The sequence below is a fragment of the Tupaia chinensis genome, unplaced genomic scaffold (assembly GCF_000334495.1).
Source record: "Tupaia chinensis unplaced genomic scaffold, TupChi_1.0 Scaffold139733_1, whole genome shotgun sequence".
NCBI classification, from domain to species: domain Eukaryota; kingdom Metazoa; phylum Chordata; class Mammalia; order Scandentia; family Tupaiidae; genus Tupaia; species Tupaia belangeri.
This window is the reverse complement of record NW_006199613.1, coordinates 522,176-533,814: the sequence shown is the minus strand read 5'-3', so window position 1 is coordinate 533,814 and position 11,639 is coordinate 522,176. Positions and strand designations below refer to the sequence as shown.

At 63.9% G+C, this 11,639-nt stretch overlaps 1 protein-coding gene across 4 annotated transcripts in view; it reads right to left on the bottom strand.

The window, feature by feature from the left end:
- SLC1A2 (solute carrier family 1 member 2) overlaps positions 1–7,221 on the bottom strand; it is a 76,140-nt gene extending 68,919 nt beyond the window's left edge. For 2 of the 4 annotated variants that reach the window (XM_006162089.3, XM_014593085.2), the window contains exon 1: positions 6,976–7,053. The gene's annotated coding sequence lies outside the window, so the exon portion shown is untranslated. Of the gene's footprint in view, positions 1–6,961 lie in introns of all 4 variants that reach the window. The other 2 variants (XM_006162090.3, XM_006162091.3) reach the window with 2 other exon arrangements.
- Between the last annotated feature and the right edge of the window lie 4,418 nt (positions 7,222–11,639).

Sequence of the window (11,639 nt, the reverse complement as noted above, 5' to 3'; positions counted from 1 at the left end):
TGGGGCCCCCGGGGGGGGCTTACGGGGGCGGTCGGGAAAACGGGTGCACGTGCTTTCTCCCCGCAGCACACCCAGGCCTCGGATGCTGCCACAACCCTCAACGGACTGCGGCCGAGGTGGGGGCAGACCATCCATTTCCCGGCCCCGCTGCCTGCACACAGGCCGCCCGGCGAAGTCGTGGCCCCCTGAGCAGGTGACCTCAGGACAGAACGGCATGGCGGGACGCAGCCTCCGCAGAGAGAAGGCCCCATGAGGGCCGGCGCGGCCGAGGGGCCAGCTGGCCCGAGCCAGCCCAGTCACGTCTGCAGCCGCAGGGAGCACGGCCTCAGCTCTGCGCCATGAGCCAGTGTGCACACGTGTGCTGGCGAGCACACACGTGCACGCATCCATGCAGGCACAGGCACACGCATGTGCACAGAGCGACGACTAACAAGCCATGTCCCTCTACAGGCATACACTGCGGTAACGCCTACCCCGTCCGCACCCCGCTGTTAAGTGTGTTAGCCACCCACACGGGGCTCCTCCTCCGCCAGGACTAGGAAAGCCTTGGCCCTCCTGGGCTCTTTGAGCAGAGGCGGGACTGCAGCGCCCCCTGGTGTCTGGACAGTGGAAGCCACCGGAGGAGGAAGCCTGCCCTGGCCGGCAAGAGGGCCCTGGGGGAAGCCCTCACTGTCTCTGGAACCCCAGGCCGACAGCAGTGAAGCCTGGCTGAGTAGGGCACCCTGCTTCTCTTGCAGACCACCTGAGGGCTGGCCCCGAGGGCTGTCCTTGGGCCACACGAGGTGTAGGGTGCACTGACCCACGAGGGCTGGCTGGGGTGCTCTGGGTTCCCCAGGAATCTGACCCGTGAGGAGGCTGCTGCACAGGGGGTACATGCGTGTGCCTAGAGGGCTCCCACCGTGTGAGGGTCTCCATGCCACCGGCTCAGTGTGAGGTGCTCCGGGGACCTAAGCTCGGCTGTGCTGGGATGGACCTGCGCCTTTCGGGGCATTGGACAGTGGCAGACAGCCATCGACACAGCCCACCAAGGACTGGGGTCATACCACAGAGGCGTGAGGCAAGCCAGAGGTTCTGAGAAGCCAAAGTGTTCACCCAGCGGCCAGCGGCCCCTCGAACCCCTGGGTGCACCTCAACGGCGCTGGGCCCACACAAAGGCTCTGCTCAGGCCGGAGACCCAGAGCCTTGGCCAGAGGTGCCACTGTCACGTCCCGGGCTCCCTGCACAGAGCCCTGCACCCCAGCTGGAGACTGGCTGTCTCCCAGCACCCCACAAGGGAGGCCGACCTCCCGGTAGCATCTGTTGAATGAATGACACCAATTTCCAGGGGGTTCATGTGGGTGTTTTTAGAAACTCCCGACTGCTGATGACAGTGGCCAGGCTGGCCTCGCTCCAGTCCCACGGCTAAGGTAGGGGTCCCCTCCCTGGTCACCTCAAAGCCAGCAGCTGCAAGTGGCCACAGCAGCCACATCCTCACGGCCTGCGCAGCCCCCAGCCCCTCATGCTGCCCTACCGCCCTGAGCAGAGGAGCAAAGCGACTCCCAGCTGGGGTCCACTGCGGAGCCCCCGTCACTCCAGGACGTGGCAGCCTCAGGGGCACGTGGACGGGACACACGCAAGGCATTTCACGAACGTAAAGGACAGCCACCAGCCGCGCTTCTCCCAGCCCAACGGCCGTCCGACAGCTGCGTCCCCAGACCATCCCAACCCAAGGAAACCTGCCACGAACGTGAGCGTGTTCGAGGCCTCGTGACGGCGGCTTGCAGGATGTGGGACTTGGAGACTCGCCACCGCACCTCCACACGCCCCTCCCGCTGCGTCTTCCTGCCGACAGCCACAGCAGACCCGGGCCCTTAGACGGCAGGCCAGGACGGGCTTCTCCAGGGCCTTCCTCAGCGGGCCATCCTTCCTCAACGACTTTTCCAGCTCAGTCCCTTCCGGCCCCTGCACACACCCCGACCCAACCCGGCCTGGCCCAGGGCGAGCCCCCGCACAAGGGAACTAGAGCCCTGCTCCCACTCCCGTGGTACTGGCGCTGAGCCACCCCTCTGCCCACGCCACCAGCCAGCACAGCCCATCAGACGCATTCTCAGCAGTTTGAGCCTCTGAGTCTCAACCTCCTGTGCGGGCACCACCGGGCTCCATCCACTGCCCAGGGGCCCTGGCCCGAGGGCCAAGTCTCGACCTGCAGAAAGTACTGACAGGGGTCGGGCGGCCATCCTGGCATCTTCCCCTAGCCAGACCCCCCTGCCCACATCACTTCCTGCCCACCTGCCCACGGCCACAGGCAATCAACCCGGTGGCACAGAATCCCAGGGCAGCTCAGGTGGGCACTTGATCCAGTTGGAGGAGTGACCAGGGCGCGTGGCCCTGGCCCAGGGAGGCTCAGGACCAGGTCCCACGTCTGTGGCCAACCAGCTGGAGGCGAGGAGGCCGGTCCCTGGGGAAAGGTGACAGTGAGGAGAGCCAACACCCTCCAAGGCACTCAGGGTGCAGCTTGGGTTCCGTGACTCAAGGTTCGAGGGTGAGTGCCCCGGGCCCTGGGCTCTCCCTGAGCCTGTGTGCTCGTGCCTGTGGGAGGGCGGCTTCTGTCTGTGGTTGCTTGAAATGCCCAGAGATCCCGGAGCAGCGAGGCATGGGCGGGGGGTGCTGTCCGCCATCAGCTCCACCCCAGAGAACCCCGGGCACACCCTGCGTCTGGGGGAAGGGCCGTGGACAGCACGCTCGCAGGGCAGTCTGCTCTCTGCAGGACGCCGCGTGGCCGGGCTGAGGGCTGAGCGCGGAGAGGGGTCCGGCGCCCTCTTCTGAGCAGGGCTAAGACCGAATCCCAGCCCTGACGACGGGAGGCTTAGCCTGGGTGGCACTGGCCGGACTGTCCACACTGTGCACAGGTGAGCGGCACGGGGCAGTTCAGAAGAGCCACCCAGCAGCCTCCGTGAGCACCTGCACCGTCACCGCACACCCGAGGCCCTCTGCCGGGAAATTCACCTGCCTGCTAGTCACTGCTGACACAGAAGAGCCGAGCCGCCCGCGTCCTGGGCTGGCAGGAGCAGGCCCTGCCTCCCTTGCGCCCTCCCTCCCCTCCCACCCAGCCCCTGGATCTCTGGGAAGCGGCGCACTGGTCTGTAACAGATAGCCGCCAGCTCCTCCTGGCCGCGTGGGCCACTAAAGAAGCGCACGCTTCTCGGTGAGAGCGTGAGACGGACACCCTCCACAGAGCCACATGCCCTGGCCCTCCAGCTGAGGTGACAGGCAGCTGCAGGCACAGGCCCCAGAAAGCCGGACAGAGCCCCCGTCTTCCCTGTGGACCCAGCGTCACTCGAGCAGGGCCCCAGCCATCCAGAAAGCAGGGACTTCCAAGGCCTGGGTTTAGGCCTCACGTTTTACCCACCCAGGCAACCAGGCTGGACGGCTGATGCTCCCTGCCCGATGTACGCAGGACACCCCTATTGTCATGGGCGTCACCACCACAGCCCGGGAGGCCAGGACAGAAGGCAGGGAAGGGCAGGGCGGGGTAGGCGGGGTCCCAAGGCCCGAGGGTCGCGGCAGGAGCCCATGCTGGAGAGAGCCTCTTCCTCCTGGACACAGAGGAACGCGTGGCCCCCACCCCGTGCAGTGAAGAGACAGGGCCGGAAGGGCACACCGGGCCCAGGGGGTCGGGGCCCACCGGCACCATGAGGAGAGCCCGCCTGAGGGCTGTGTGGGTTCTGTGGGGTCACAGAGGAGAGCGTGGTAGTGTGTCAGTGCGGGACGCCGTGAGTGTGGACACCTCCGGACAGACCACCCGGGTCGTCAGAACCCAGGGCAAAGGTAAGACGCCGTGCCACACCAGGGGCAGGCCACGCACATCCCGGCTCCCACCAGGGCGAGGGCACCAACAGCCTGACGTCTGCTACAATCGCAGGACCGACATGGAGAGGGTGGGCCCGGGGCAGTGGCAGGCGAGACCCTCTGGGCCTCGGACACCATACAGGGGGCGGGATGTCACTATAGGTAACGTGGGTGCGTCTGGTCCAGCGGCCTCAGTACACCAAGGGCAGGTGTGCGCGCAGACTAAGGCAGAACTTAGAGGCCGCCACATACGCACGGTGCTCAGGAGCTGAGGCAGCCACGCAGCGAAAGGCACGGCCACCACGCCTTAGGGTCCACTCGGTGATGCCGCTCGGAAATTGTCACCGGGACAGCTAGGCCACAGGACAGCTGGCTGCCGCACTCTGACTACAGGGCACTGCCAGGTAGGCGTGCACCAGCGCCCACTCGCCACGTCGGACACACGCCTGTGGGTCGGGACGGCACGTGTGCTGACATGTGAGTACACACTAGAGCCCACTCGCCACGTCGGACACATGCCTGCAGGTCGGGACAGCGCGTGTGCTGACGTGTGAGTACACACCGGAGCCCACTCGCCACGTCGGACACACGCCTGCGGGTCGGGACGGCGCGTGTGCTGACGTGTGAGTACACACCGGAGCCCACTTGCCATGTTGGACACACGCCTGCGGGTCGGGGTGGTGCGTGTGCTGACGTGTGAGTACACACCGGAGCTCACTCGCCACGTCGGAGATGAGCCTGCGGGTCGGGACGGTGCGTGGAAATACCTCTCAAGATGCTCTCGGGTGCTGGAAACCCGGAGTGTCTGATTACGCAGGCTCGCGGTGCGGAAATGACAAGACAACAGCCCTCTGGTCACCGCCCACCGGGGACCCTCTGAGGTGCCCCTGCGGGGGACCACTGACCTAACAGCACGCCCACTCCCTGCCCCTCCACCCAGCTTGCAGGCAGTTTGGGGTGAACGTGTGCGGAGGAGGGTGGCCTCTGAGGGGAGACCTGGCATCCTGGCAGGGCAGTGGGAAGAGCCAGTATTGGGCCTGGGTCCAGGCTCCTACACAGCTCCGAGGCCCTGCCTACAGAGTGGTGAGCGTGTCTCGCCTGCGCGGGGCTGACGGGTGATGGGCTCCAGGTAGCTTTGGGATGGAAGCACTGCCAGGAAGACCGAGGCTCAGAGCCTCGAGCCCTCCCACCGAACTCGGGCGAGGAGGCTGTTGAGTGAATCAGTGAACGCTGTCAAGAACTCCCTGAACGGTGGCGCACCCGCGTCAACCCCACCCACAGGGGAGCCTCTACATACTCATGGGTGATGGGGTCTGAGGAGCCGGCACGGTGGGATGGGGCTCCCAGACCGGGCAGGGCCACCCTGTCCTTCCCACACCTCGCCCCTGCATCTGCCCCCAGCTCTGCGCGCTGTGCGCCTCGTAGCCAGCAGAGAAAGCACGTGAAGGAGCTCGAGCCCTGTGAGCCGTTCGGGGAGGACGGAGCAGTGCAGCCGCAGCTCCCCGGACATAGCCGGTCAGCCAGAGCAAGGAACAAGGCGGCCTCCACCTGTGATCGCCACTGAGGGGAGGCACCGGGTGGGCTTGAGGCTCAGCCCAGGAGGCCATGTCGGAACCGAGCTGAAGTCAGAGTCCGGCACAGGGAGCCAGAGTGCCAGGTGGAGACAGTCCAGGGGTTAAAAGCACAGAAGAGAAAATCTTCAAACAAACCTTCACTTGTGCAAATACATGGCTTGTACGATCTAAAGGCCCAGAACCACTTTCTAATCTTATCTCTGCGGCCCTACACAGAGGAGGTGGGCAAACAGCCGTGGTCGGCCTCCCGTGAGCCGCCGGGGCCTGCCGGGCCACCACACCACGCGAGCAGAGACGTGGCGCAGGAGTGCCTCGCCGAGAACAGCGTTCACCACCTCCCGGGAGCAACGGGCTCCTCAGACACGTCCCACCTCACTCCTCGCCAGCCCCTCCAGGCAGGGGCGTCCGCACAGCACAGGAAGGAGGAGCCCAGAGTCACACAGCTCCTGTGACGGGCAGGTTTCTGTTCAGCTCCGAGTGCAAACCCATCCTTTCCGCCCGCGTGGCTCGAGTCCCAGTCCCGCACAGGTGTCTCTACGAGACGGTCTAGACGTGTGAGGGTGTTCCCAGGGCCGTCCACCACCTTCACCACGTCCACCTCTGCACGAGCGTGTCACACGAGCCAGCCGGTGTGGCTGCCCACAGGGCTGTCACCAATCTTTTGCCAGAGAGACGGACAGAGCAACCCCGAGGGACGTGGTCACACCAAAATCTCTCCTCCCTCCCCATCGGGATTTCAGACACACGTGCGCACACACCCGGTGTGTTTCACGAGCTGCCAGGTCTAGGACTTGAACCGCATCAGACATGTGGTGTCCAGCTCCCTTAACCACTCGGCCACGGGCACCCTGCACAGCGGTGCCAGACCACACTGCCGATGTGGGTTTGGATCCTGGGTGCACCTGGAAACATGCCTGACCCTGAGTCCGAGAGCCTGGCGGTCTGGGCTGAGGAAAGGGGGCCCCGGAGCAGGGCTGTTGGGGTGCTCATGCTCTCTTGTGAGTGTACACGTGCTCTTTAGCATGAACAAAATAAATTACACTTCTAAAAACTACGAACTGTCCAGAGAGCAGGGCACCAGACCAAGGGCTGCCTGCAGCACAGGCCTGCAGCTGAGCTCCGCGCTCCGGCTCCGAGCTCCACCCAGAGTCCAGGACGGTCTGGAAAGTGAGACCAGGAGCTGGTGGCCGAGCACTCGGGGAACCCTTCCACAGAGATCGCACGCCTCACAACACGAGAACCCCGGCTCCTTTAAACGCCCCTGGCTAGACACGGGGACGCAGCTGGACAGAGCTGTGCCCCGTTGCCCTGAGGCCAGCTTCCTCTGCCACCTGGCCCAGCAGGGAACGTACTCCCAGACCCGTGGACGCAGGCTCAGGCCAGGAGCGCCCCTCAGCTTGGGCGCTCGGGCCGGCGCATCAGCCATGTGGAAAGGACTGCTTCCTGCCCCCACTCTGCCCTAAACCCTGGGCCACTGCAGCCCTCCCGAGACACTGTCAACCCTCGGCTGCCTCTCCCACCCGCCTTCAAGGCCTCCTGTCCCCCACTGTCACCTTCACCTTAGAAAGCTCACCAGTAACCCAGACAAAGCTGGGCTGGATGTAGCGGTTCCGGGACCAGCAGACCTCGTTCGAATCCTGCTGACTTCCAGGGGACCCGGGAGGTCAAGGACTGGGACAGGTGGCGGAGGGTGACTAGGGTCGAGTCACTCCTGGTCTCAGCCTGGTGTCTGGGTGCAGCTGGCCTCCAGGGAGTGCTGGTGCTGGCAGTTAACAGCTCCAGGTCGTGGGAATGCAGACCATCCAAGTGGCCAGGCTTCCTTCGCTAACGCCGAGTCCGGGAGACGGTCCACCCCACTCTCGCCTCGGAGCAGCAGGGACGTCGCCAGGGCTCAGCAGCTGGCTGGAGTGAGGCTCCACCGCACCCTCCTGGACAAACTGGTTCGGCCTTTCTGATTGTGCAACAGTCCTGGGTGGACCGTGGCCAGGGCGGCGTGGCCTTGCCTTCAACCCACGGAGAGTCAGCAGCGGGAAACAGAAAGCAAAGCTAATCCACAGCTCAGGGGCAGCTTCCCAGCCCATGTGCAGTCCCGTGTCGGGGGCCTCGGGGCACAGCTTCCCCGTGTCGGGGGCCTCGGGGCACAGCCTCCCCGTGTCGGGGGCCTCAGGGCACAGCCTCCCCGTGTCGGGGGCCTCGGGGCACTGCTGTCCTGCTAGGGGCCATCTTCCCTTTGAGAACAGCAGTTCGGGCGTCCTGGGTACAGGGGCCGACAGTCACTTCCCGTGAGGCTCGGGAGGGGAGTCTCACACCTGGATCCATCGTCCAACTCACACCGAAGATGCCAGACACCATTTTGTTCTCTTCTCCCACAGAACCAGAGACCCCGACATGGCCAGGGACCTCCAGGAGGATGCTGCTACAGGACATAGGTAGCAGCACTTCAGTTTACGGACCAGAAACACACGTACCAACTAAAGGTATTCTTTCTTCTCCTTTTTTTTTTAGGCTTTTGCCATAGGGCATGTGTGCTCACTGGAGAGAGACAGAGACAAAGTCAATGAGAGAAAAAGGGCAAACTCACGCCCATGGAAACGGCCAGGCCACAGTCCCTCCTCCTCCGCTCTCCTCTCAGGATCTTGGCCAGGCATGCACACGCGCCTGGTGTGAGTTTCAAGCCACCAGTTGTGGGCCTCAAACTGCAGCCAGCCACGTGGGAGTCCAGCTGCTTCACCACCACGCCCCTGCTGGCCTGGGGTGTTCTCCCTAGAGTAAGAGCCTGGCTGTGACAACGGAGCCGGTAAGAGGCTCTGGTGGTTAAGAGCGTGGTTGTAACAACCCTGCCGGCTCCTGGTAACTTCTTTTTCTCAGTCAGCCTCAAGCAGTTGAACTCTCAGGCCTGGATTCATTCATCGAAGCACCTTGAGAATCACCCTGGACTTCAGGAGCCCTTTCCTTTATTGGAGTGTCACACGCTTCCCACTTCCTGTCCTCTTTGCAAGAGCAGGACCCAGCAGAGATGCCACTGCTCGGGATGCGGATGGTGGCAGGGACGCGGGGTGCAGGTCCCGCAGCTGGACCTGCCCAGATGGCAGGACAGGGCTGGGGACCATGACACACGTGGGCCTCAAACTGCATGACACATGTGGGCCTCACGGGGAATCCTGCCGCCGGTTAGTCCTGAAAACTGCTCAAGCCCTTCTAGCCCTCGGCAGTCGAAGGCCAGTCGGTTGGTGCGTGCGGGGCCTAACTCACCACCACCACCACCGGACACAGGGCCGGCTGGGGGCCGCCGCGGCCGGCCAAGCTGCCGAGCCGGACATAGCTCCCGACCCTGGCCCTGCGGCCCCCCGCTCCCTCCTGCTGTCTTCATGCCCCGTGTCTTCCTGAGGGCGACAACTGTTACAGCGTTCACTGTGATGGCACAGAGAGGGGTTCCAATCCTCAGAGACACGGGACGCGAGTAGACGGATGAGAACACGCAGGCCTGTGACAGCACCACGCACATCAGGAAGCAATGCTCCAGGGCGGGTGGAACAGGGCCGTGGACGGACCCCGAGAGGCCCAGCTCACACATCAGGAAGCAGTGCTCCAGGGAGGGTGGAACAGGGCCGTGGACGGACCCCCTGAGAGGCCCAGCTCGCACATCGCCTCTTCCGAGAAGCCCTTGGGATATTCTCGGTGGACACAATGTGTCGGCCGATGAATGGAGGATGCATGGGGCCAGGGCCGAGGGGTGTGTGATGAGCTCGTCCTCGGCGCGCCTCCTAGGAGGGGCAGGGACAAGCGAGGTGATGGATGCCCATGGCAGCTGTACCCGACACCGTGACCAGGCCCGCAGGGAGAGCGAGGCTGCAGACCTCCTCCCGGTACAGCGGGAAGAGAAGCCCCTCCAGGAAATGGCAATGGAGCTGAGCGCCAGAAAAGGAGGCGCGGTCGTCTGAAGGACGGTGACAGGCAGGAGGGCGGGCCGAGGGGGCCAGACTGTCGCGTTTAAACCCAAAGCTGGGGGGCGCGCGGCCTGCAGGGGTGGCGTGAGGATGGCTGTGAAAGGCCAGACTCGGGGCCTCTGCAGATGGGGCCACGTGCGCTCGGAGGCCGGGACGGCGTCTGCGTTTGCTGCAGGTGCAGTGTCATGGGGGGCGTGGGAGGGAGTGGGGAGCCCAACGGGGAACACATGGGTTCCGCTGACACCAGGTCTGCGCTGCATGGATGGATGTGCAGCTAGGTGACAGGACACGTGAATGTGAAGCTGGGGACAAGGTCAGTGACAAGAGGGGACTTCAAGACTTTGTGGAAAGATGGAATTAAAGGACAAGTTTTCTTGGGTGCAAGAACGTTTACAGCCCTGCATAGTCTTCATAGCAAGCATTTCCACGAGCTCTCTGCACCCACCCCCCACGTTGGGGTGCGCACGGGGAACACGGGGTGTGTGAAAGCCCAGGTCGGGGCCCCCGAGGAGACTCGGACTAAGATGGGCCCGAGGCTTTCACGAGCTACAGAAGAGTGCAAGGGAGGGTCCTGGGGAGAAGTGAGTTCCAGCGAGGGAGGCCTGGACAGGCTGTGGGAGGCCGACCTTAGCCACAGGGGTAAGGTCTGCACCAGCAACGCCCGCCCAGCGGCGCCCAGAGGCTGTGGCAGGGAGGAGAGGGCTGCCCGCTTGCTCTGCCGCCACCAGGGATGGCTGCACGGCTGCCATCGGGGGGGCCCTCCCTCTGCATTCTGGCTGTGCCTCTCCCCCTACGCTGTAGGATGGTGCAGAGATGAGCTGGAGCTGTGGCCAAGTCCTCACAGAGCCCCCCTGTACCCCACAGGGACCTCCAGAGCAGGCCATGAATCGCCCTCTGGTTTGTTCTCCTCTTTTTGCCATGGGCAGGTGCACTCAAGGGAGAGGGAAAGTGAGAAATCACCCCCGGGGGCATGGCCTTGCTGCAGTCCCTTCTCCATTCCCTCTCAGGAGTTTCAGCACGCACACACACAAGCCACCGGTCCAGGACCCAGACCACAGCTGGCCACGTGGGAGTCCAGAGCCTTCATCACCATGCCACCTGCCAGTTGAATCACACCACCCTCTGGTTCTAATTCTCTCCTCCATCAGCATCGCCTTGTCACTAACAACACCTTCCCTCACCTGCAGTGCACCATCGTCCCCAAACCAAGATGGCACACAGAAAGGGGACTGCTGCCCATCCCCCATCCCCTGCCCCGACAACCCGGCCCCTGAATGGCTTCTCCACCCTCCTACCCGCCGGGCCTGGCCTCCTCTGCTGATTGGCCATGGCCTCGGGACACGTGGCCCCAAGACCCGCGTCAGTGCCTACCTGATCTGCCCTTCCTCTGGCTTGAGGCAGCGTCCCACTCCCAGACATGGCTGTCCTGTCCCCACGCCCAGGCTGCATCACCGCCACCTGCCCCCCGGAGCGTCCCCTCGCCCATTCTTCCTCCAGCTTCACGGTGCTCAGTTCAGCTGGGACACGGGTTCTGCCCCACGCTGTGGGCATCTCGGCCTGACCCTCTCCCACTCTGACCAGGTACCAACCACGCGCTTGCCGCCCCACGCCTGGTCTGCACTCACCCACCCCAGGTGCTGAGGGTGTGGCCACCCTCCCGCTTGCCACATGCTCCCAGTCCCCGCTGTCCTGGGAGAGTCGCCCATTCACCACAGACCCTCGGCCGTGGTCACGCCATCTGCCCTCTTTGGAAGTAATTTCCGACACGGCCAGGGAGACGCGCAAAGGCTGGCCCCCAGGGAGCAGGCAGACTCCCGCACGGCACTCACCCCACCACAGCAGGCCCCTCGGGAGGGCCGCCACCCCCGAGCACACTCGCTAGGGGCACACGCTATCCAAACCGACACATAAAAAGTAAAATAGAGACTATTTCTGGAGAGAGCAGGCCCAGGGTGGGGACAGCCATGTACTTCCCTACGCTGTTCTGAAATATGTGGGCTTCTGTGTCCATTTGCAATAATGCCATGCTTTTGTTCGATGGAAAGTGAGCCTCTGGCCAGGAGACGGAAAACTGGAGCAATCTGTGAGACGTAACTTCCTCGACGGTGCGGGGCGAGTCCTCTGCACCTCTGTATTCGCAGGCAGTTCTGTCCCGTGTGCAGAGTGCATTCTGTACTGTGGCATAGACGCGCAAGACCTTTCTCCAAACGGTCCCAGTGGGCCGCGGGAAACAGACCATTTGTAACTGAAATGCGGCGAGGCAAGTTTCCAGTGAGGAGCTCTGGCTTCA